The 25,882-nt window shown below is 39.2% G+C and overlaps 1 protein-coding gene across 5 annotated transcripts in view; it reads left to right on the top strand.

Moving 5' to 3' along the window:
• CTNNBL1 (catenin beta like 1) overlaps nt 1-25,882 on the top strand; it is a 161,378-nt gene that overhangs the window by 3,290 nt on the left and 132,206 nt on the right. The window lies entirely within an intron of this gene.

The raw sequence follows: 25,882 nt of genomic DNA on the forward strand, positions 1-25,882 counted from the left end.
CGTGCCTGCCTACTCTGTGCCAGATGCTGAATAAAGTGCTTTCAGATGGATTCTTATATTTAATTGTCAACATGCTTTGAGGTGAGGGGCATGCCTATTTTATAGAAAAGGACACTTGAGCTAGGGAGGTCAGTTACCTGCCCAAGGACAATAGCCAGGAGCAGAGCCAGAACTGGAACCGAATGATTACCCAACCTGGTTTTCTGTTTTGTTTTAAGATTTTTAAAAACTTAAAAAATTGAAGAATGATACACCTATAGAAGAATGCATAAATTTTAAGTGCTGTTGATTATACATATGATTTACAAAATGGACTCAATATGACCACTGAAGTTCATTTCTCAGGGACATGTTGTCTAAATTTGAATATCCTCACCCCCAGAGTTTGATTCAGTAAATCTCTAATGGGACCTTAGAATTTGCATTTCTGACAAGATCTCCGGTGGTGCTGAAGCTCTGGTCCAGGGACTACATTTTGAAACTGCCCCTGGTCTAGAATTATCTTTATTTCTTTAAAAATTTTACCCAACTGAGATTCTCCTCCCTTCGCATAGCTGCTAGTTTTAGTTTTTTTAAGCTTAAGTTATACTTTTTCCCTGCCATCCAAATTATTGAGAACAAATCACTTAATCTTTCTGGGCCTCAGTTTCCTCATATGCCTAATGAGAGGATTAAGTAAGTCTCTCTGAGGTCTCTTCTAACTTTATATTCTGTGATACTAATTATTTAGGCCAAGAGCTCTAGAGTTTTCAAGGGATAAAAAAGCTTGATGTAGGGGAATGAATCGGGGCTGAAAATCTGGGAGATTTGAGTTTTAATCCTCCCTTTATCATTACTTATCTAGGTGACTCAGGACAAGTCACTTCCCCTCTCTGTATATCCTCCTCCTCCCCCTCCTCCTCCTCCTCCTCCTCCCTCTCCTTCTTCTTCTTCTTCTTTTTTTTTTTTTTTAAACCACCTCTAAAATGAAGGTATTGAGCTATAAGAATTGTGGTTGTTTTCCTTTCCTGGAACTCAGAGATTAAGGTAAGCAAGGAAAATATGTAATGTCAAGAAATGTTTATTAAAAGTATTTAATATTTTTTGGGTGCTTCCTAAATTTCAATTTGGGGGAAGCTTAGTGGGAAGATTCCAATTTTCTGCTGAGATTGGTTCTTCTAGTAATAGAGTTAGGCAGTAAGTGCCTCAGTATATGCCTTATATCCTTGACATATGTTAACTATTCATTTGAGAAGACAGGAGAATTACAATGTGGACAGGAGGTGGTGGAAAAAGTCTTAAAGAGGAAGCCAGTTATGTTCCCAGTATGGAAATGTACTTTTTTGATGCCTTCAGGCTTAGACATCTCATCAAGAAGTGTGCCCAGCAGTTCCTTGGCTGAGAAGTTTCTGCTGCATAGGCGTGCATATGAACTTCAGGGCATTCTCATTAATACTAATTCCACAGATGTCTGGAAAAAGTTCTTACCTTCGAAGTTTTGCAATAAAGAATTCACGTTTAGTGCAGCTTGGCTCAGTGAGAATGACCTGCTTTGTGACATGAGAAGTCTTCTCTTTGAGGCAGATTGGGGTCAGGGACCCTTGGTTTTAGCAATACTGCAGACACCCACTCCTCTTGTTACCTATCAGTAATATCATAGCATTTCCTTGGATTGAGGGGGCTTATAGGAATTTATAATCCTGCTCCTTTTCCCTTATGTCCTTCTTTTGAAATAAAAAAATTTTAATGACAATAAACTGACAAGAATAGTATTAAAAGAAGGTATTTGAGAAAAAGGAAAAGTACCCTAATCTAACAAATATTTCTATATTCCCACAGTTATATATATTGCATGGCAATTATCATTGTGTCTATACTGTTTTGTGTTTATGTTTTTAGTTTTTTTTTTTTTTTAATTTTTTATTTATTTATGATAGTCACACAGAGAGAAAGAGAGAGAGGCAGAGACACAGGCAGAGGGAGAAGCAGGCTCCATGCACCGGGAGCCCGACGTGGGATTCGATCCCGGGGCTCCAGGATCGCGCCCTGGGCCAAAGGCAGGCGCCAAACCGCTGCGCCACCCAGGGATCCCTTGTTTTTAGTTTTTAACACTGCCAGAAATATTTTCTGTGTTTCTATATAGCCTTCATGTTATTTTTAATGTTTTCATGCTTTTTCCTCAAGTGATAAACCAGCCATTTTCCCCTAAATTGTTCCTGTATAATTATTTAGGGGAATTATTTTAAATTATTTGGTTTTCAGGTTTTTGTTCTTGGAAATACTATTGCAGTGAACTTTTTTATTTATGAGGCATTTTTCCCCTCTCACCTGTCCTTTAGAAATTATCACGTGTTATCTCCTGTGCTAAGTATTGCATGTACAAAAATTATTAAGACATGGTCCTGGACCTTAAAGAACTCATAACTTGAGGAATGAGACCACCATTTCAACAATGAACTGTGTGAATGAAATATTATGAGAGCACAATGGAAGGAATGATTGGATGTGCCTGGAGAAGGGATATATTAATGGGGGTGGATTTGAATGTGGTCATTTGAAGAAAAGGGAGATGATGATGTTGGAATCAACCACGATAAATGAATAGGAATTCTGTGGGTAATGAAGGAGGCGAGGGAAGTCATTCTTGACAGGATTAGTGAGAACAGAAGCATGGGAGTGAAATGTCAGAGCATTGAGTAAATGGAGGGGAGTGGCAAATGATAAGGTCCGCTCAGCTGCAGATACATTAAGGAACACATAGCTCCTTTGGAATTAATCCTGTATCAGTTTACAGTTCTAACAGTAGTAGGTGTTGTAGTTTTACCACAATCTTGATACTACTTGTTGTCACAATTTAATTTTGTCTCATTAATCTAGTAGGTAAGTAAAGTGTTAGTTCAAGTTTGCTGTAATAAGCATTTTTTTCCCTTGTGTTATTTCTTATCATCTGCTTCTTTCTCTGTAAGGTAGTGTTGTAGTTTGTAATTGAGTTTTCTTGTTTTTTTTTTTTTTTTTGTGGTGTAGATTTAAGAAATGTTCTGGAATCCAGAACTCATGTGCTGATTCTGTAGTGGCCCCATTTCACCTATAACACTGAGAGTATTATCTTCATCATGATGTTTTATAGCATTGGGTTATAAGCTTTTTGCATGACAGTTTAGACTAGTGCTTTTCGAAGTTGCTTTTTGTTAGTAGTGGGACTATAAACAACAGATAAAGCACTATTTTCATTGCTATTGCTATTCCCATTTCAGAGTGTTTTCTGTTTCACCTCCCGAGTGATTTCTTTTTTAAGTTCATTTCCTCTCTTTGCAACCTTCTCATCCTCTTTCTTCCTGGTGCATTCTCTTCATATTCATAAAACCATATTTAAGTGCCTCCTTGCACACTACACAGATAACTTAAAGTCAGGGACTAGCACCTAGCAAAGTGTCTTACACATAATGGATGCTTCATGAATGGTTGTTTAATGATTGAGTGAACCAGTATATACCTTCAAATGCGCTCCGGTTATTTCCCCTTTTGGAAAGCTTTGTTCTAATATCTTATTTGCTTTCTGACTTGTATGCCTTTGTTTTTACGTTAGACTTCAAGAATGTTTGCTTCAAATATGTTACTTCAGTTTCTGAATTGTCTTCCTTTTCCATATCATCTCTTGCTACTCTTGCTGCAAGATCTACATTTTTTAAAACTTTTATTTTGAATTAATGTTAAATTTACAGAAATTTGCAAAAATATTAGAGAGTTTCTGAGTTTCCATATACTCCTCACCCAGCTTCCCCTAAACTTAACTTCTTCTATAGCAATAGGGTGATGGTCAAAACCAGGAAATTAACATTCATAATGCTCGTAACCTAACTGCAGACTTAATTCAAATGTCACCATTTTTTTCCCACTAATGTCCTTTTCCTGTTCTAAGATCCTATCCAGGATCCCACATTGCACTTAGTTGTCACTGTCATTTTCATTGGCTTTTATGATCTTGATGTTTTTGAAGAGTACTGGTCAGTTGTTTTATAAAATGTCTAAAACTTGCATTCTTGAAAGTTGCCAGTACCCTCTGCCAAAGATTTTCTTGAGCCTCATTACTTTTGACTCTTCCTTAAAGTTTGATTCTGTAATATACTGTTCTGGATCTTAGATGAACTCACCCATTCTTCCGTCTTTCAGAACTTCAACATAGACAACTGTTAGCTTCTTAGCCCTGACCTAGGCTTTGTCTACTCACCATGCTGGCAAGATGTTCTGGGATCATGTAATTTTTTTGTATTGCTCCCCTTGCTCCACCACCTGCCTCCTGGTTTTACATTTTAGTCAGGGTGTCTCCTTGGAGCTGTTTCTCAAAGATGAAAGACAAGGTCCTTTTCCTCATGGATCATAAGATCTTTTGAACAAAGAGGTGTAGCTTCTTCCTTAGGGGTCAAGAAGGTGTCAGGATTTGAAAATGTTTAAGCCACAGTTCTTGGTCTAATGGAGCTTGCATTCTTAAGAGTGGCATCCTACAGATTTGAAAATTGATACTCCAGTACACAGCATCATTGCTGTTACAGAGGAATGAACAAAATTTGGTGGCACAGGCAGGAGCAGCTCTGTCATTGGGATGGCTTTGCAGAGAAACTGTTGCTTCTTCAGTTTTCTCCTTATTCCTTCCTTCCTACTTTAGCTTCGTAGTTTAGACTGTTGGGACTTTGTTAAATAGGTAGCTTTCTGGTTGGTCTTACTTTTTATTTTTGTGCATCTTGTATTGGCATGGTGATGTGGGTTTATTTCCTCTATAGGCTAGTGGAACACTTTTCTCTGGTCATCGGCTTCTTTGGAGGTAGGTTTTATTGAGATGCCTAATTTTGGAGGTGAACTTGAGGAAGACAGCCATTCCTTTCTGCAGTCCCTCTCTAGGTATTGTTTAAATTAGGGGAAGGAGGGACACCTTCCTGGCTCAGTCAATGGAACATGTGACTCTTGATCTCAGGGTCTTGAGTCCAAGCCCCATGTCGGGCATGGAGCTTACTTAAAAAAAATAATAAATTCGGGGATTGAATTTGTAAAACTTGCCCCAATAGAGAAATTTTCAAATGTAAAAATGACTACATAGGAGAATGTGGATGGCTCAGAAAAGCCTGTCAGCTCTATTGGAGAGAATAATTCAAAGCACGTGCACTCTGAGTGTGCCCATTAGGTGTCTTTTAATGTTAGTGTAGTGAATGAACATTAACTTGGGGTCAGACTGCTTGTGTTTGAAACCCACCTCTGCTATTTGCTAGCTATGTGACCTTGGGTCAGTTAATTAACCTCTTTAAGCCTCAGGTCCTAATCTTTAAAATGGAGATTTTATAATAAGTGTATCTTTGCCCAGCATTAAAAAAAAAAAAAACAAAAAAAAAAACTATTGTTACCATCTTTTTTTAAAATACAGGATTAAATAAGACAAAATGGGTAGTGCTAAGTAGTATAGTGCCTGACACATAGTAAGCGCCCAGTAAATGTTAGCTGTTAATTTTTAATTGTTGATATAATTACAAACAACACACATGCTGTAGGAAAAGGAAAAAAATGTTTTTGTGAATTTTACAGAGCAGCCTCAGTATTCCCAAGGTCATTGGTCCCTTGGAGATTAAGGTTCAGAATGCTATAAAAGGAAATGAGAACAGTTTGTCACCCACACATGCCACAGTGTAGAACTGTTCTCAGTAGATTAAAGCACAGCCCTCTTCCACCACAGTTAGCAGTCATTGATATCAAGAATTATGTCATCAACACAGTAATTCTTTTCCCCAGGTCTCTTTAATATTGCTGAGATATCTCAGTGTTCCCCTTTTCTAGTGCCAGAAATCTCATTTACAAATTACTCCTTTCTTTTTCTTTTTTTCTCCCTAAGATTCCCGAAGGAAGTGTTTGGTTTTGGCCTAAGTCTTGGCTATGGAGAAATTGGAGAGGAGAAGGTATAGCAGAGATTCTCTTACTTTTTCCAGCAGCCATTTGATTCTAGTATTTCAGCTCAGTAGTTCAAAGTCATTTTCTTTTCTGCAGTGTTCTAGGAATGACTGATCTGAAAGTGTGTTGACCTAAATTTTAAAACACCATCTCCATTGTGAGTTGGTAAATAGAAACTAGATTATCCTTGTCCTAAGTTCAGTGAAGGATCTAGTTAGACTACCACAGTGCATTTTCATCTGTTAACTCATTTTAGATTATCAATGGCCTGTGAGCAGATCATCTGCTTGGGCTCCTTAGACTTCTCAACTACCCCACAATGTTCAAAGCCATTGACTGAACTGAGAAGGATATGAAATCAAGCAGAGTATTATGATACTTCCCTCTGAATGTGTCTGACTGTATTCCAGAGGCATATATGCTTGTTTATTGAACAGATTATTTGGCATTACTAATGTGTTTTGTTAATATGTAGAATTGAGGATTGATTACATTTTTAAGTTTGACTCCCCCTCCCAGTTAAGAGGAACTGAGTTTAAAATTACTTTTGGGGGACACCTGGGTGGCTCAGCGGTTGGACACCTGCCTTCGGCCCAGGGCGTGATCCTCGAGTTCCAGGATTGAGTCCCACATTGGGCTCCCGGAGCCTGCTTCTCTCTCTGCCTATGTCTCTGCCTCTCTCTCTGTGTCTCTCATGAATAAATAAATAAAAATCTTTAAAAAAAATAAAATTACTTTTGGAATTTTTAATAAACTTAAGCATTAACAGTACATCAGTCTTCTGCTGGTGTGTCATGTTAGAATGCTATTTTCTTTGCAACTTTGGATAAAAATAAAAGAATTGTGGTTAGAGTTTGTCTTATTATCTTTTAGTGGCCTCTTCAAACATTAATGCTTCCATGGGAACAGCTAATAACTTCTCATGTTAGTGATAAGGGAAATTTGAGCATTTCAAGGCTACGTAATCATTGACAGAGAAGCTGAAACATGGAGTGGGGGCTCTGGCCAGGAGCAGTTGTTGGGCAGAGGAAGGTAAAGATGCCAAAGAATCAACAGAATGCTAAAATACAACAATAAAGAAATAAAAAGATACTACCATCTATAAATTGGGGGTTGCCATGGAAAGAAACCCACATTGAGGTTTTATTTATTTATTTTAAAGATTTTATTTATTTATTTGACAGAGAGAGCACAAGCAAGGGGAGCGGGAGAGGGAGAAGCAGGCTCCCCACCAAGCAGGGAACCCAATGTGGGGCTTGATGCCAGGACCCTGACCAGAGCCAAAGGCAGATGTTTAACCAACTGAGCCACCCAGGTGCCCAAAATAGGATAAAATCTAATCTCTGAGGCCCTGCTTGTACTCTTTCGTAGTGTCCTGAAAGGCTGAGGTTGTTGGATGAATGAAGCATTAGTATTCTTGGTCATCTTTGGATGAACTGTAAAACTTTAGGGCTCTTCTATTAGTTACTGACGCCTGTAAGATACTAGAGACCATAGTGTAACCTGTGTTCATTTTTTATCCAGCATTTCTTCTAGATCTCTTTGCCCACCACTACTTGGGAGACTAAAGAATATCTGAGCTCACTAATCATGAGTCTTTCAAGAGAAACTAGCACTCACAAACAGAAGCTTAATCTGGCCTTCTGTGGCATGTCCCTTTCCTTCATGGCTGCTTATATTTCTGGAAGGGAGCCATTTACCTGTCTGATGGCCTTGACACTATATCTTTAAGCTAGTCTTATATCCAAATTCACACACCCACTAGCCCATGAAATCCGAATCATAGCAATTACCTGAGACCCCATGTGCTTGTTCCTGACCTGTTCATACCTCTGCCCCATTCCTGTCTGTGCTTGGCTCTTGGCTCTGTCTCTCATTTCCTGTCTCTCTTTTTGTCCTCCCAAGTTTATACATCTATTCTCTGAGTCCCAATTGCTGCCTCATCCAGAAGGACTCTGGCTGGCTGGGACTGGGGCTGCGTCATATGGTATACCCTGCCTTTGCTGGACCTTTAAGACTCAAACTTTGGGTCTTGGCCTCGGCCATTGGTAATCACTATTACTAGCCCATCTGATCATCCTGTGAAAGGACAGTTTGGGCAAGACTCTACCCAGAAGGCTTGCAGATTTTCAAAATGCAGCTCTGAGAGTCTACAGGTTCATCTTGGTCTTGTCTTTGCCATTGTTTCCTGATCATTCACCAGGTGTTGGTGAAGCACCAACTGTTGTTTCTGGAGCATTGTGAAATATGCTGACAGCCTGTGAGCCAGTCTAGCTTTTTGAGGGTTGGTAAATTTTATGTAGATTAGTGACCCATATTGAACCTTTCCTTCTTTAATTATCCAACAGATATGTAAAAATGCCTAGTGAATGCAGGTTGTTATACTAGACACTGATAATAGAGATGCACAAGACATTTGCAGTACCTTATCTTTATGGAACTTATATTCAGGGTGGCAAGGTAGACAATAAACAAGGAAAACAAATACAAATAAATAAGAACACCCACACAAGCAAACATATACTATATACACAAAACCAAGGTAATTTCAAATAGGGATATGAAGGGGAAACAATGGGCTGATGTGATAGAGTGATGGGAAAGCATCAGAAGGTTCTGAAAGGCTATTCTGAGGGGTAACATTTGAATTGAGAACTGAGTGATGAGAAAGATCCAGCTCTATGAAGAGCTGTGGGAAAGCAGCATAGGCCTAGGGAAAATCCAGTACAAAAGCCCTAAGGTGGGAATAAGCTTGTCATGTTTCAGGCAGTTGGCTAGAGCACAGTGAGTGAGAAAGAGACAATTAAGGACAGCGGTCAGCTGTGGGGAGGAGGGTAGCCTTAAAATGTTTATATTTTGTTGTCAGTACAATGGGAAACCATTAGGGGTTTGAAGCTGTGGAGTGACACCATTTGGTTTATGTTTGAAAAGAGCACTACAAAAAAAAAAAAAAAAGAAAAGAGCACTACATCTGCAGAATGTAGAATAGATTGTAGGGGAGTAGTCTGGTCAGCTTAGGTGTTCAGAGTGGATAGAATTCACTTTTGTGCTGCAGGGGGCCACAGCCGAAGCTGTGCTCTCTCTAGGATAATTGCTTTCCCACCTAGCTTGTTTTCAGAATCTCCCAGTTCTAAACATTTAATCTATGTTCTGGCTTAATCAAGAAGCAACACTCTCCTCGTGCCAGGCTTGGCACAGAAAACGTGGGCATGGTGCCTTTTGTTGAGCACCCTGGCCTGGAGAGAAGGAAGAAAGCAGCCCCGGTAGACCCGAGGACAGTGCAACTGACCTTCAGCACCTGGTAACTTGTAGGAAGCTTTGGAATCCATAAACTTTATGTGCTTCTGCAAAACAGTTGCAGATGGTCTGGACTGATGATTAAATATCACTGTTGTCTTGCCCAGATCTGCTATGGCTGTCTTCTCCGAGTGTGGTTTTACATTGCAGTGGGTAATTACAGGGGCACAGCTCTTGCTGGTTGGCTTAGGGGGAAATTTCAGTTTCTGCCAGTTGTGTAAGTGACTGCAGTGAGCAGTGGCTGTGAATGGCTACTTTTTGTTTTCAAAATAATGAAAAAAAGGCCCACCAAACTTAAAAAGAACTCTTTCTAATGAAAGGGAATAATTGCCTGCCTTTGCTGTCTCTGCTGATTCTCCGGTGGGAGTTCTGCCATCAGACTTGTCAGACTTGGTTGGCAGGGACTTTTTCTCCTGAGTTAGCACAGAGATCTGAATGGGCAGAGATAACACAAATTAGCAGTGGTACAAGCGTATCTGCAGAGGAACAGATTTCCTTCTGACCAGAGGTGCCATTGGTGGGCACCACCCTAATTCTTAATGCATCTCTTACCACTGATGACAGGACTTTTCAGCAAATAAAAAGAATTGCTTAAGCACCACCTGAGCTGGGCAGTTTTTACAAGACTTTTGAGTTTCAAAGGCCCTCAGGCTGCTCAATCTGCCAATGTAAAGTCACTGAATATTATCTCCCTGGCTTCCTCCTGGGGATCCTTAGACCTCATTCAGCATAATGAACTTGGGAAGACAAATTATGATTCTTCTACCTCTTTTTTTTTTGCCAAAGATTTCTTCTTTTATTCCCACAGAACTTACAGGACAAAGAAAACTCAGTGGGGGAAGAAGAGATGTTGTCTGCCTTCTGGCTGACATGACTTATGCCAGTGGTCGCATGTGGGTTCCATAATGAAGATTGCAAATCGCTCCATCTTCTTGGAGCCTGTCCCATAATTAGAAGATTAAACATTTTGTTTAAATTAGTAGTTTTCCCCCTACTTCCTCTGTGTGCTTAAAATCACCATTAGAACAAGATGGAGACTGGTTGTCTGATACTGGGCTCCATGTGCTAGTTGTGATTGTCAGCAAGAGGTTGAGGAAGTCTTACTTTAATTAAAAAAGCAATTTTGGCCATGGTCCACCTTGTGTGAGGCAGAGGCACTTCTGACCATGTGAACTTTTCGATTGCTGAGTACAATGAGTACTGCTTTTTTCAGGAGCATGACACTGAGCCTAAAAGGATAATATCAGGAGACGGTATACAGCTGGGCTTGAAATATTGCCTCTGCGTTAATGGCAGATTTGCCTTCAATTGACAGATTGTGTTTGTGGGAAAAGAGGGTTACTTATAGGGATAGCATGGTCCTAATTTGAAGTGAATGAAAAGCAACTCATAGAGGAGCCTGTAGGAATTGTCATACTTTTAATGAAATAAAAATATGTTCTCCTCCCTATGCCACCACACCAAAAGAACAAAACAAAGGGCTAGGAACTAGCAGCCCACTAAGAGCCAAGGAATTGTGCTACTCAATTTATATGTGTTGCTGTATTTCATCCTAAAAGCAACCCTGGGAAGTTACTATTCTTATTCCTGTTTTATAGATGTGGAAAGGAAGTTCATAGAGGTTTAGTAATTTGCCTGAAGACCTGAGGAAGTAGATGCCAAAATCTTCTTCCTAATAGAGGGCTCTGGTGGATGAAGGGAGCTTAAAAACAGAAAACCTTAGGAAATAAAATGCAGCAGAATGCTACCATCACCCAGTCTTGTATCTGCCTTGAGTCTACCGTGTGTATCATTCTTGTCCAGCAGAACACCATGCACTGGTTATCAAACCCAGGGGAGCAGAACACTCCTGTCAGTTACCTGTCTCAGGGGAGGACTCCAAACACTTCTGCCCATTGCATCTTGGTATTGGAGTTGCCAGTGAAAACATCACACAGTCAAGTACTGGATGGAATGATGCTTTGCTCACACAGAGGAGAGCCAAAGCAAGATCAGCTCCTGGGATGTGTGTTAGTCCCTTGTGGCTAGTAGGGCCCTCCCACTTCCTCTGAAGCTGTTGCAGGGCAGTGGCCTACGTGGAGCCCTCTCTCTTGCAGTAGAAGGACCCTGACCTGAAAGCTAGTGTTGTGCCTGAGGGGCACTGATGTACATGCTTAAGCAGAGCAAAGGATACTCGTTGAGCATGAAGCAGAGACAGATACTGCCACACAAGATAAGCCTGGCACAAGCTGTATGGATGGGCTCCTTACCTCTTGGTAAGGAAGTGGTCCAGGCCTGAGGTCCATTCCTAAGCGCTGGGTGGGGTTGGAAATACTACATGCATGGACTGCCTTTCCCAACAATTCAGTATTGAAATTACTTGATTATGTGTCTTTCTTCTCATTGGACTTTGAGTTCCTCAAGAACAGTGATATCAGTGCATGCTATGTTGTAAATGCTCAATAAATGTCTCTTGACTGAAGAAAGGAAAGAATAAGGGAAATGAATAAGGAGAAAGGAAATGAACAAAGCAGTGGCCGAATTTAGTTCTCTTCTAGATATCTTTTTGTGTTGAGACTTAGCACCTCCACAGTTGCCTTCTCCTTCTTGCCTCTTCTTTCTTGATGGAGAGTAGATTAAGATATGTTTGTGACAGTGACCCAATCATTGCCTTAAACAAAACAATAGATGATCTTCATAAAAACTTGATTCTAATACTGTAGTAACCTGAGAGTTGACAGGCTTTTTTTTTTTTTTTTTTTTTTTATAGACTGGAGTTGTCTCTGACTCCAAAACAACAGATTGATTGATCCATTTATTTGCCAAAGATTTGCTGCAAGTCTACAGTGAGCCATAATTGCTGTATTCTCTTTATCCAACCTTACAGGGAAAGAGAAGAGATAATACAAACAACAAGATTAGTTTTTATTTCATGTTGTTGCATCTGGCATACCCATTTTCATTTGATTTTTTTTTTTCTTATTTAACATTTATTAAGTACTTTTTCTGAGTTAGGTGCTTCCTCACTAGGAGGGCTTTTTCCAGGATGAGATGGTGATTTGTTCAGGGTACACTCTAGTAACAGACTTGGATGTCTGACTACTATAGTCTGTTTTCTTCTCACTGCACCATGTTCCCCTTTTAGTGGGACCAGTTTAGCATCAGTTTCTTATTTGCTTTATGTTTTGTGCAGGGCAGGGACACACATTGGTTTCTAAAACAGAAAGTAGTAGAGCTGCTAAAAGTTCACCTAAGTAGCCTTGGGAAATAGATATGTAGTAGGCATAGAAACCAGTTAAGGCAGGATGATTTCCCAATCACATGGTGGTAGTATGATGTAGTGGACCGAGGGTTTCAATCCTGGCCCCTCTGTTTTCTGGCTGTTTGACCTTAGGCAAATCACCTAGCAAGCCACTTGTGCCTTAGTTTTTTCACTTGAAAAAACAGGGAATGTGTATTCCCTACCTAGCAGGGCTGTGTAAGGAGTAAAAAGATAATGAGATGTTATGGTCCTGGTATATAATAATCACTTGGCAAGGAAGCTGTGGAGGAAATCTTTATGGTTTAAACCCTAAGATTCTCTAACCTTGGTGCCTCCTATGAAGCCCTTTGTGAGATTTATGTCTGACGCTACCTGTGGAGGCCCAGTCTGGCTTACTTATGCAGCTTTGTTTAAAGGACGTGACCGAATTCCCTTGTGTGCAGGGTTTTTCAGCCAGTGTCTCTCTCTGTTTTTTGGTATGTTTGCAGGGATTCTCAAGCTTCTAAGTAATTTCAGTCTGAGGCGAGTTGGATTGATGTCAGGCTGCTTTAACACAGGTGTTATAAACAAGATTAAGAAGTTGTTGAGAAGATATCAGTGGAGCTCTGGGACTGGCTTTCTGGAGTCATTCTAAATTGACAGCTAATGGGTAGTTTGCCTTGATGGCTCTCTCTGAGTTGGTTGTAACTGACTAGAGATTCACCCACAGAAGAAACTTGCTTATGAAAATTCACTTTCCTTTCCTTTTTCAGAAAGTAAAGCTACTATACCATGTAATAATGTCTTTGCATTGTGCAAAAAAACAGTTGCCTTTGCACTGTTTTAAGATACCTTTTTCTAAGGCAGCCAATTTTTTTTAAAATTTTTATTTATTTATGATAGTCACAGAGAGAGAGAGAGAGAGAGAGAGAGGCAGAGACACAGGCAGAGGGAGAAGCAGGCTCCATGCACCGGGAGCCCGACGTGGGATTCGATCCCGGGTCTCCAGGATCGCGCCCTCGGCCAAAGGCAGGGGCCAAACCGCTGGGCCACCCAGGGATCCCGAGGCAGCCAATTCTTAAGGTATTTTGATACCATAAGCCTGCCAAGCTTCAAAGAAAACTTTAAAAAGGGGGAAAGATGGTTCACATTATTTTATTCTTTTATTTATGTTTCTGTATAAGACAGTCATTTCATTATCTTCATCCTTGGTAGAATCCCTTCCTGTCCAGCAAAATATGCGTTTTGCCTTATCTGGTCTACTAGATGCTACTGCTAGAAAATTGAGTGTCCTAAAATGTTCTTGAAGTGAACAGTTATTAGTTTAAGATCACTTTAAAGTCAATTTTATAGCTCCTTGCAAGAGAGTTGTGGTGAGGCTAGAGCTTGCAGGGGAAATTTGTAGGTGGCAAGAGGCATTTAGCCAGGCTCCCAGAGAATTCCTATGGATCATATTCCATGTGGCCAGGTGGTCACTGATCTCTCTGTGCTCTAGGTGGAGGAAGCATTTCTGACTCTAAGAATAACTCATTCCCTGTACTTGTCTTTATTGGCAACGGAGGTGTTCTACTAACTTCAGTGGTTTGTAAAGCTTCTAGAAATAGTTAAACCTTTGAGTTGAGGAAAATAAAGTGCATCTTAGACAAAAGTAGACATGAAAGCATCTCTTTTCATTGTTTTTGATGGACTTATCAACAGGCATGTATTGAGGCCATAACACCAGATACTTCATTCAAGCTGAAAGAGGTAAATTGGTACTAGAAAGTATATTATATAATCATGCTATGTTTTCAGACTTTAAAATATTACCCATAATGTTGAAAAATACTCTAACAGGATACTCAGGGTAAAGCTTCATGTGGGTTCTGTCTTCCTTGAAATAAATGTGTGAGCTATTGTGTAACAGACTTATGTGGATAAGTTTTAACTTTTAAAACAGGTAAGGCCGAAAGCTCATGTCCTAGGCTCCTGAGATCAAAACCGTGTCAGAACCATTAAGAACTTAATGAGCAACTGTGAAAAATCTGGATTATGTAAGTGAATAAAATTATTTATTTCTTACTTACGATTTGGTTCTCACTAATTCAGTGCCAGGTTATTCTTACCTCTCCTTCCCATTTTCTCAAAACATCTTCACTTTTTTCTTTCCTATCTGTCTTTCTGTGAAGGTACATCCTTTCTCCCTATCCACTCTTTCCATTTGAAAGATGAATGAAGTTTTAAGTCTTGGCAGTGACCTCAGAGACAACTTATAGAAAAAGCAATTAAAGATTTCCTTGCCCCACTATAGTCTTAATGAAATTGCCCATTGCTAGAGGCAATACTCCACTGGCTGGAATCTTCTGTCAGCATAATTACATGTAACAGGTGTGCCATATTACATGCAAAACCACTCTGTGGGTCTGCTGGTTGCTGAATGAATACTCCACCTCTTCCCCACCTCTGTGACAAGCACTTACAAAGTATCTAATCTTTGTGTCACCTGAAATAATAGTTGTGAATTTATTGTATCTGAGCTTTGGTTTAAAACTATAATTTAAAATAGTGTTGCCATGGGATGCCTGGGTGGCTCAGTGGTTTAGCGCCTGCCTTTGGCCCAGGGCATGATCCTGGAGACCTGGGATCGAATCCCACATCAGGCTCCCTGCATGGAGCCTGCTTCTCTCTCTGCCTATGTCTCTGCCTCTCATTGTGTCTCTCATGAATAAATAAATAAAATCTTTATAAAAAAATAGTGTCACATATTAATTTGTTATTTAATGTTTAAGGATTCAGAGTGGACTGGGTGGGTTCCCCAAATGGTCTGGGGGAGGAAGGTCTTACAGAAATCTCCATATAGACAGATGGCACAAAGCTTTTACAAATGGGCAAAGAACAAGGACAGAAAAGAGCTTTCCTGGTTAAAGCCGTGGACAGAAAAGTAGCAGAAGAGATTTTATTGTTAGTTGAAAGATAATGGCAGCAGGGAGAGATGATGAAAATTGTGCCTTTAACACGATAGTTTCTGAGGTTGTGACTAAGGAAAAGGATCCGGAGGTTGTGTGCACTGCTCCTGCAAAAGCAAAAGATTTCAGACCTAGTTCTGTCTATAGCTTCAGGCTTAAGTCCTGTCACTTCCTTGAATCTTAGTTTATTCATCGGTAAATTATGAGGTTGTACTGATATTCTTTGTCTGAACCTGAGTTTTACTATTTTTACCCTTTCTGTCACTTGGTACCATTAGAGAATTAACTAAGTGGTACATAAAATATAACCTAGGTTGGCATAAAATAATCAGCTATGTAGGTGTGAATGAATCTTGCCTGGCTGCAGTCACCCTAATGACCCAAGGACCTCTGAGAATATGTGTACTTTATAATGTTTGCTAATAGTAAGTTATGATTCTTGGGGAGTTACTGGTTTAGTTGTCCTCTCCCCACTCTCTCACTGACTTATCAACATGGGTTGAGTGCCTGCTCTGATGTTGGGTGTTAGCAGCAAGGGTCCAATCCCATGGTTCCTGCTCTTGAGAACCCAGCTTATGAATTAGTAGAGGAGATGGAGATTTATTAATGCATGCAATATGTGTCAATAAAGGTATGATATGATGCACTGCTGAGGAAGCTCAGAGGTCTTACTGGAGTTTTGGGAAGACTCTTAGAAAGGCTGAGTAGGATTTCCCTAGTTTGAAGGAAGAAAGGAAAGTGATCTGCTGTTCATAGTAGCACTGTGTGTATTCACCCTGTTGCAAGGCATTGTTTAAATAGCCCAAGGTGACTCTTGGGTCCCTCTCTCAGTCTTTGAATATGTTACTGGCTTTTCCGATAGCAGGGTTTCTGGACCCTGTACTGCTCTTGAATTATCTAGATTTAATCCTTCTTTTTCAAGTGTGGTCGCTAATTCAGTGCTGTGGAACTGTAGCCAAATTGGATGTTATGCTTCTAATAGTATGACCTTAATATGCATTAGCTTTAAAAATATTTAAAGTTGGTCATCCTGTTGATTCATTGAATTGGAGATTTACTGAAGCCATCAGCTCTTTTCTGACTAAATTGTTTTTAAGTCACTTTTCCCCAGGCAGGGACTTTATATATTTGCCATTTTGAATTTAAACAAAGGACTCCATAGTGTTTATACTCTTTTGGTTCAACCAATTAGGGTTCTGCCTGTCTGTGCTACCATTCATCCACATTTCTCTGCCTGTTTGAGTAACTTTGTGAAAGATCTTGTTGAGATAAAGGTACCCAATCTGTGTTATAAACCCTGAACCTTAGTGAGCCGCAACAACATAAGGGAACTGCAACCAGTGGGGTACGACTTGTTCTGCATGATTCCCTGCTTGCTTCCGGTGGTCCCCCACTTCTCCCTCTGAGTGTATGCATAACCATACCATTTTGCAAAATTTACTTCAGATCTTTTTTTTTTTTTAAGAAATAAAGTTTTTTAAATACAGTTGAAGTCCCTTGTATGCCCCTCCCTAATCCAATTTCTTCATTACACTTTTTAGAAGCAATTACCATCTTGAATTTGGTGATTATTGTTCCCACACACTTTTTTATTATTACTACTTATGTGTACAACCAGTGATAATTGAAATTTTTTTTTTTAAGATTTTATTTATTTATTCATGAGAAACAGAGAGAGAGAGAGAGAGAGAGAGAGAGAGGCAGAGACACAGGCAGAAGGAGAAGCAGACTCCATGCAGGGAGCCCAATGTGGGACTCGATCCTGGGACTCCAGGATCACACCCTGAGCCGAAGGCAGACGCTCAACCACTGAGCCACCCAGGCGTCCCGAAATTTTTTTTCTTATTACAAATATGTTCCAGTGAACATTCTTTAAGTATCTTTATGCATATGTCTGACAGTTTCTGTAATGTGTGTGTGTATATACATATACACACACATACCTGGGAGTAAAATTTCTGGGGTACGCAGAATGTATGCATTTTCAGTGTTATTAGGTATCACCAATTAGTTTTGTACTCATTTACACTCCTATCAGCAAGTTTTAACAGTTCCTATTTCTCCACATCTTCACCAACATATGATTAGATTTTAATTTTTTCATTTTTTTCCAATCTAATATCTTATGTTTTTTATGTGCATTTTTTAAAAAAATATTTTATTTATTTATTTATTTATTCATGAGAGACACACAGAGAGAGAGAAGCAGAGACATAGGCAGAGGGAGAAGCAGGCTCTTAGAGGTTGGGAGCCAAATGTGGGACTCGATCCCTGGACTCCAGGACCATGCCCTGAGCTGAAGGCAGTCGCTTAACCACTGAGCCACTCAGGCATCCCTATGTGCATTTTTCTGATTTCTAGGGGCATTGGATCCTTTTTTTTTTATGCCAACGGGCTGCTCAGTATTTTTTCTTTTGTGATCACAATCGTGATGATACTCCTTGTCAAAAGTTGGTTTTAAGTAATTCTAAAAGTCTATTGTATATATAGGATCTTGCATTAGCAATCATTAAGAGAAATTGAATCTTAGGTTCTGTTTTCTTTTCAAAATGCTATATCTTTATCTTATTTAATCTTATTCTCCCTTATCTTACTAAGACAATCCTGTGAGGTAGAACAAGAGCAGAGCATTTTATAAATGCTGCACTGATAAGTCAAATGACTTATCTAAGGTCATGTGACTCTTAAGTGATTCACAGGAACCTAGATTTTTCTGATTACTGGTTTGTTGCTTTTTGTTTTGTACTATGTTACTTTCAGATCAGTGCGATTCTGTTGTTATTGTTGTTGGATTGATGTCTGGTATTTCCTCTAGCACCTAATGGAGTGATGTTCAGGTTCTATTAGCTTAGTAAACACTTCCTGAGTGAATGAATGAATGATGATAGTTCTGGTGTAACTGACAAAACATTCATAATAAGTCTGCTAAAATGGAGGTAGTTTACCTTTCAACGATTTTACAAGTATCTGCCTCTGTTAGCCTTGATAAATAAAGAAACTGAATCAACATTCAGCTTTCTGATGCAGCTGCAGAATTAATCAGAGAAGATGTCAAAGTAAATCATGGATGCTAAAGTATAGTTTGTACTTTTAAAAAAGAAATCCACACACCCTTTGGAGGTGAGAGGAATATATATTCAGGCTTTCACAGAAGTAAGAATTTTCGGTAGGAATAATTCATTAAGTAGAGTCTTCATGATTGCTGATTTAAATCATAAATCACATCCATGTTACTTGTCAGCCAATCAGATTACAGATTTTAAGTGAGAGTGTTGGTGATTTTAATTTTTGATACATTGATTTTTCTGATTTAAGTTTGTAAGATTTAAGTTTGTAAACATATAATATGTAATTATATGTTTTATTAAGATTTAAGTTTGTAAACATATAATATGTAATTGTATTTTAATACCTGGAATAGGGGATCCCTGGGTGGCGCAGCGGTTTGGCGCCTGCCTTTGGCCCAGGGCGCGATCCTGGAGACCCGGGATCGAATCCCACATCGGGCTCCCGGTGCATGGAGCCTGCTTCTCCCTCTGACTATGTCTCTGCCTCTCTCTCTCTCTCTCTCTCTCTCTCTCTCTGTGACTATCATAAATTAAAAAAAAAAAAATACCTGGAATATTTCCCAGATATTTCTTAAAAATATGATACAATAATCCTTTGTTAATGTATCACTTTACAGTTTACATAGGGCCCCTTTGTAAGATGTTTTAGTCATCACAACAACCTTTTGAGGTCTGTCTCTGATGGCTTTGATCCCTGATTATGAACTTTGGCTAATGGTAGTTGCAGCATTAGAGATTGTGAGCTTTTTCAGTTCTGGTGCCTTAAGCAAATTTGCAAGGGAGCCCTGATGTTAACTTTGGCAGGTTTCATGCCTGCAAATATTGATTGAGCCAGAAGTCCTAGTTGTAAAATGTCACCAGCGAATGTGCAGCCAGCAAAGGCAAGGGAAAACTCATTACTGCAGCTCATCTGTAACTTCTGGGTCAGGCCACTCACTACCATCTGGTAAAAATGAATGTTTGAAAACTCCCTTTTATTCTGACAAAATGTAATCAGGCGAGGTTAACAGCAGATGATTTCTGAGCATTTCAAATTGGTTATACCAATCCGTCCACAGTCTGGATTTGTGACATTCCATATGTCTAATTACCTTAAGAGGTATCAGAAACCTTTAAAATTATGAAACCTAATGGCAGGAAGGAATTTAATTATTTGTATACCTACTTTTCTCCCATGCATTGCATGCACTCCTCCCCCCATATTGAAAGTGTTTATTCTGAAAAAGAAAAGGCAATGATATAGAAGGAAAGAAATAGGATTACTGTCTTGAAATAATCTCAAGGATTTTTTTAAAATATGAGAGTGAGGGACGCCTGGGTGGCTCAGTGGTTGAGCGCCTGTGTTTGGCTCAGGGTGTGATCCCGGGGTCTGGGGTCAAGTCTGGCATCAGGCTCCCCACAGGGAGCCTGCTTTTCCCTCTGCCTATGTCTCTGCCTCTCCTTCTGTGTCTCTCATGAATAATTAAATAACATCTTTAAAAAAAAAATACGACAGGAGACTAATCGTTGTTTATATTGCTTTAAAGGGAAAGATTAGGGACCAAGGAAGAAAGTTGTAAGTTGGAAGGTTTCTCCTCAATTTAACAAACTCTTTGAGTGATCCCAAGATGGGAAGGGCATGATTTAGGGAGGGGGTAAGTTTCTGGTTACTGGAAGTGTTAGGAAAGCCCCAGCCTATACCCAGTGGAGATGTTTTAAAGAGGATTCAAACCTCAGATAGGTGATTGGTTTAGATCAAGGCTTCCTAGTCTAGATGTCTCTAGTGCTTCAGAATTAGTACAGGAGGTTGTGAATCCAGACAGATGTACACAGGCATTCTCTGTAGAATGAATCTCAGTCTCAAAATCTCTCTCAAAACTAATCCATCTCTTTCTCTCTCTCTCTCTCTCATAAATGTAGGAGTTATAAACAAATTCAAGGAAAGTATTACCAAAAAAAAAAAAAAAAAAGTATTACCAAAGAGATAGTATTTGTTGTCATTGTGTTCTTAATCATTGGACATTAAGAGGTACAGCAAGGGATGGAGTCTGTCATATTTTGACATTAAAAAAAATCCTCCTTTAAAACCTGTTAATGGTCAACACCCTTTCCAAACTTAGGTTCTTTGATTTTTTATTTTATTTATTTATTTATTTTTTTTTAAATTTTTATTTATTTATGATAGTCACAGAGATAGAGAGAGAGAGAGAGGCAGAGACATAGGCAGAGGGAGAAGCAGGCTCCATGCACTGGGAGCCCGATGTGGAATTCGATCCCGGGTCTCCAGGATCGCGCCCTGGGCCAAAGGCAGGCGCCAAACCGCTGCGCCACCCAGGGATCCCAGGTTCTTTGATTTTTTAAATCAGGTGTGTCAAAAATAGGTGGGAAGCTACATGTATTGTCTTCTATGAGCCAGTCTCTTCTGGGCACTTCAGAAACATTGGCCTTTTTGTGCTTACATGTATGTATATACATATATAGGTAAGTGTATGAAGTGGTTATTGTTCCTAGCGTATAGATTGAGAAAATTCAAACTTAGAGGGGGTAAGTTACTTTACAGGACTGCTAACTAACTAGAGGCACTAGGATTTGAATTTAGGAAAATTTGACTCCAAAACTCATTCTCCATATAGGATATCACCAATTGCAAATAGGTTAGCAAGGACTAGTGAGTATTGCAAAGTAGGAAAAGAAAAGCACTATATTGGGAATTAGAAGCCTTGAATTACTGTCCATCACAAGCAAATTGCTTAGAGCCACTAAGCTTAGATTTCCCTGTCTATAAAGAGAGGTATAAATTAGATTATCGCTTTGAGCTCAAATTTCTAAGTCTTCCCCATTGTTTGATATTTAGGAAATAATACTTTATGCTCCTTTGGAAGGCCCTTTTTTGAAGTTCTGAAGCTTCTTGGTACTAGATGGAACATTCCTGGTTTATTATTAGGTTATAGAAGATTTCCTTTGACTTTTTCCATCCTTTAATAGAATTGAACATATTTTTTCTTCCAATAACATAAAAGTACATTTTATAAAAATCACTACCTTCCTAAGCCGGTAACTTGGAATACTGAACTTATTTAGACACCCCCCCCCATACACATCTCCACTGTTATATCCTGGTATAGATGTGCTTTCACATTAATAATTGTGCTGTGTGTTTTCATAATTTATCATAATGATGCCATTATTGCTTATTATAGAAGGCCCCTTTCTCCCACCCCTACCCCCAAGTCTAATTGAGGTCGAGACAAGACCATAAATGTGATAATATAGATTGCATGCTCAGAGGAAATGGAGTTGGTTTCATAGTGGAGTTTTAATTTAGGATTCGTTCTGGTGATGTAGCGTCTTCCTATGGTACATTACTTTGAGCCCAATATAACTGCATTTTCCCACAGCTCCTCATTATAGCTACAGCTTCTCACTGCTTTTTAATTAAAAAAAAAAAATAGAGAGAGGGAGAGAGGGGAAAAATGAAACCTACAGCTTAGGTTGGATATTGTCTGGGTACGCAGGGAGTATCCTAGGCAGATTACTTATTTAATTTTTTAACTCTTTCCAAGCTTTTGTGGTGATGTCTTGATATCTGTTTCCAGGGGGATGTATATATATATATCATCCATCACACATACACACATAATAGGCTTCAAGATTTTTGGAAAGTAAAAGCATCTTATATATAATCTTGAAGCTTACTATAAGCTTTGAACAAGTGGAAATCTTTTATGTAACCTAGAAAGGCTACCAACTGTGTGGTTGGACGGTGGCAAATGCTTAGTGAGCATTTATATTGCTCACTACCTATTGGGAGTAAGGCAGGGAACGTAGAAGATTTTTTAAATCCTTAAAGGCTGATGTTCTGGAACATCAGAAGTTAAGAGTTAATCATTTTTTCTCTAGTCTGTGGGCAGCAGAGACAAAGAAATGACTTTATGAGGAACAGTTTCTTTTGTCATTCCTTCATCTTGAGGGATTCCAAACACCTTTCAGATACCAAAACAAATTAATCTCCAAAAGTGACTGGTAAGAATGGCTTAATCCTCATGGGATTGGTTTTGTAAGATACAAGGAGAGCTCATGTGTGAGCTGTTGACCTCTCTGACAGGCTAAGAGTGTTATATTCCTTTCCTGAATCCAGAGCTCTTTGGCTCTTCTATAGTGGAATTGGTTTGACAGCTCTGAGATTCTTCTCCATTTATGTATTCTTGCTTTGTTTTGTGTAACTGATCACTCTCTCAGTAGCAAATATTGGTAAATATAATGTAGACATTTATTTATTTCCAGGTGAGGATATTGTTAGCTTCATGATTTTTTTTTTGTGGGGACCTTTCACAAACAGTACTTAAGCTTTCTTAGTCCATATTTTATACAATGTTGTTGGAAAGACGGTTCCATTTTGCTTTATCAGGGAACAGGAAGTCCTCAGATGAAAATCCTCTAGACCTGTGGTAGCCAATATGATAGCCGCTAGCAGTATATGGCTGTTGGGACATGAAATGGGGCTGAGTCTGGGTTGAGATACACTCTGAATGTAAAGTAGTCTACCAAACTCTAGAAGCTTGAGTATGAAAAAAAATGTAAAATATCACATTAGTAATTCTAAAATATTGATTACATCTTAAAATGATAATATTTTAAATATATTAGATTAAAACAACATTAAAATTAATTTCACCTGCTTTTTACTTTTTAAAATGTGGCCCCTAAGAAATTTAAAATTACATCTATGATTTCCATTTCATTTTGATTGGGTAACTATGTCCTAGACCATTAAGCCCCTTGATAGGAAAGTAGCATTTGTCTTATTCACATTTATGTCCCCAGTCACCAGCATAGGCCTTATACTTAGTTGGCATTTAGTAAATATTTGTCAAAGAAATGAATCCTAACCTTTATCCTTCAGAGTGGTCAGATTCAGAAATGAGTAGAAACTTCTTTGGGAGTGTTAGTATCTAAAAAAGAGACAACCCTTATTGAAAAGAACAACAATTCTTAAAATCCTGCCTTGGGAGAAAAGAATTGCTGAAACAAAATATCTCGGGGCCTTTAAACAGCTTACCTATCTGTTGGAGGCAGGAGCTGATAATGTTGCTGAAGCAACCATGGCAGAGGACCCTAGTGGCTTTGGCTCTGCTCTGCTGGAGAGTTGTTATGAGAGGAACTCCAGCTGAATGCCCTGTGTAACAGAGAAGGGAGGTGTAGAAAACAGTTTGTGAACCAGAGTTTCCCCTCTTAGGGATGTTGTGCTCAGACTATTCCTAAAGATTAACAAAGGTGTTCTTTTCTCAAGAATCCATCCTGGCCCTATCTGTGCCCGTGTCACCATTTAGACAAGACCCAAATGGAAGCCTGGGACTACCGTGGGCCACCTTATTACCTGAAGACCCTTCAAGCCTTACATTTCTTTAATATATTATTTGTTGAACTAATGGTTTAACAACTATCATTTTAACTTTACTGAGGTCTTACATGACTTATATTTATGGGTATAGGTTCTTGACTGAAAGTCCCTTGAACCTGTCTCAGTGAGGGTCCTGGAATTAAGACCTGGATTAGCAAACTTCCGAGAGTTCGGGTTCACCTTTGAGAATGGACAAGACTGTCTTTGCAAGAGTTTATTAAAGGATCTCAGGCATCCCGCCTCCCTGCTTAGAAAATAAAACTGTTAACCTACTTTTCTTCCCCAGAGGTGTGGTGAAGATTAAGAGAGGTGCTTTAAGTTCTGCAGAAGGAAAGTGCATTTTCAGTGGAAATTATTAGAGGTAAAAGTGAAACTCCTCCCCTAGCTCTAAAAGGTTTGTTTTTTAATAGTAGTTTGGAAGACGTAAGATTGGAAGATGTATTCCAAAGAGACACTGACAATGTTCTTTCAGTTTTGCATTTCTTAAGTGTGGCGGTATTTAGCTTTCTCCTTTTAATTGTGGTCCACTGGCTTTTCTGTCTGCCCTCAGAGATAAACAATCCAGAAATCTCCTTTCCGTGGAGAACTGTGGAACTCATGCTTTGATTTGACTGCTGCAGCAGGCTCAACGCTAATCAGAATCGCAGCAGGGCTCATTTTATGAGCCTGAAAGAATTAGTGCTCCCAGGGGGCTAAAGTTCTTACCTGCTGGGGAGCTACAGATTTCTGGTTTGAAGCCTGCCCTCCTTTAGGATCAAGCTACCTTTCCTTCCTTTCTTGCATGAACACCACAACCTCCTTTTTCTTGTGGTCCATGGTAACTGGCATGTTGATTTCTTTCTTCTTTTTCTCCTGTTTTTCTAAGTGCAGACCAGTGATGATGACAATAGATTCTTCTAATTTTTGTATTTATGCAAGTAGAGTGTTATCATAGGAAATTGTAATCTATCTTATGGAGGCTAGGAGCAGAGTGAAAAATAGCAGGTGGTAGCCTACAAACCAAATTGTCTAATGTGAGTTTTCTAAGCAATGTCATATGCTTAGACTTATTGGCGCACCTGGTATGTGGAACCAGCAGGGTATGTGAATATAGAGAGGAGTGAGGAGTGACTTTGCACCACTGGAATAGTGGAACTCAGTAGCATTATGGGTTATAAGTCAAAAGGTGAGATATGTAATGTGTATAGTAGAAATTTGTCTCTTATTACCATGAAACAACTTAGCAGGCTGGCAGCAAATGTGGCATTCTCTTCTGTTGGTCTTAATAAACCATATCGCACCTAGCACACTATTTGTGTGTGTGGTTATCATAATATAAAAAGAAAAGCTCATTGAGCCTAGCACAAATGTGTTGAGGGAGACAGAATCATGTGGATTACCTTATAGTAATAATCTTTTATATTTGTTTGGTACTGTAATCATTTAGCATTCTTTTTTTATAAATATTTTATTTATTTATTAGAGAGAGAGGGAGAGAGTGCTTGCACATGCACCAGCAGAGGGAGGGCCAGAGGAAGAGAGAGAAGCAGACTCCCATTGAACAGGAAGCCTGATGTGGAGGCTCAATCCCAAGACCCTGGGATCATGCCCTGAGCTGAAGGCAAGACGCCTAACTTACTGAGCCACCCAGGCACCTCTTTTTTATTTAGCGTTCTTTCACTCAAGTTTGCAACCTTTTAGTACAAACTTCCAGTTATGGATAAGTTCTGGTTCTGGGAATCCATCAGATAGCAGAGTGACTATAGTTAACAAGTGTATTGTATACTTGAAAGTTGCTAAGGGAGTAGATCTTAAATGTTCTCATCACAAAAAAAAAAAAAAAAAGTAATTATGAGAGGTGATGGAAGTGTTAACTAACTTATGTGTAATCATTTTGCAATATATACATGAATCAAATACATTGTTATATGTACACAGTGACATATGTACACAGCATTATATGTCAATTATATCTCAGTAAGGCTGGAAAAAGAATGGTAAATATACACACACAGAGAAGCATCCTTTGAAGTTCACAAGGAAAAGGGTTATAATTTCCATTTGCTATTTGCAGATGAGGAAA

Source organism: Canis lupus, chromosome 24 (assembly GCF_011100685.1).
Source record: "Canis lupus familiaris isolate Mischka breed German Shepherd chromosome 24, alternate assembly UU_Cfam_GSD_1.0, whole genome shotgun sequence".
Taxonomy (NCBI): domain Eukaryota; kingdom Metazoa; phylum Chordata; class Mammalia; order Carnivora; family Canidae; genus Canis; species Canis lupus.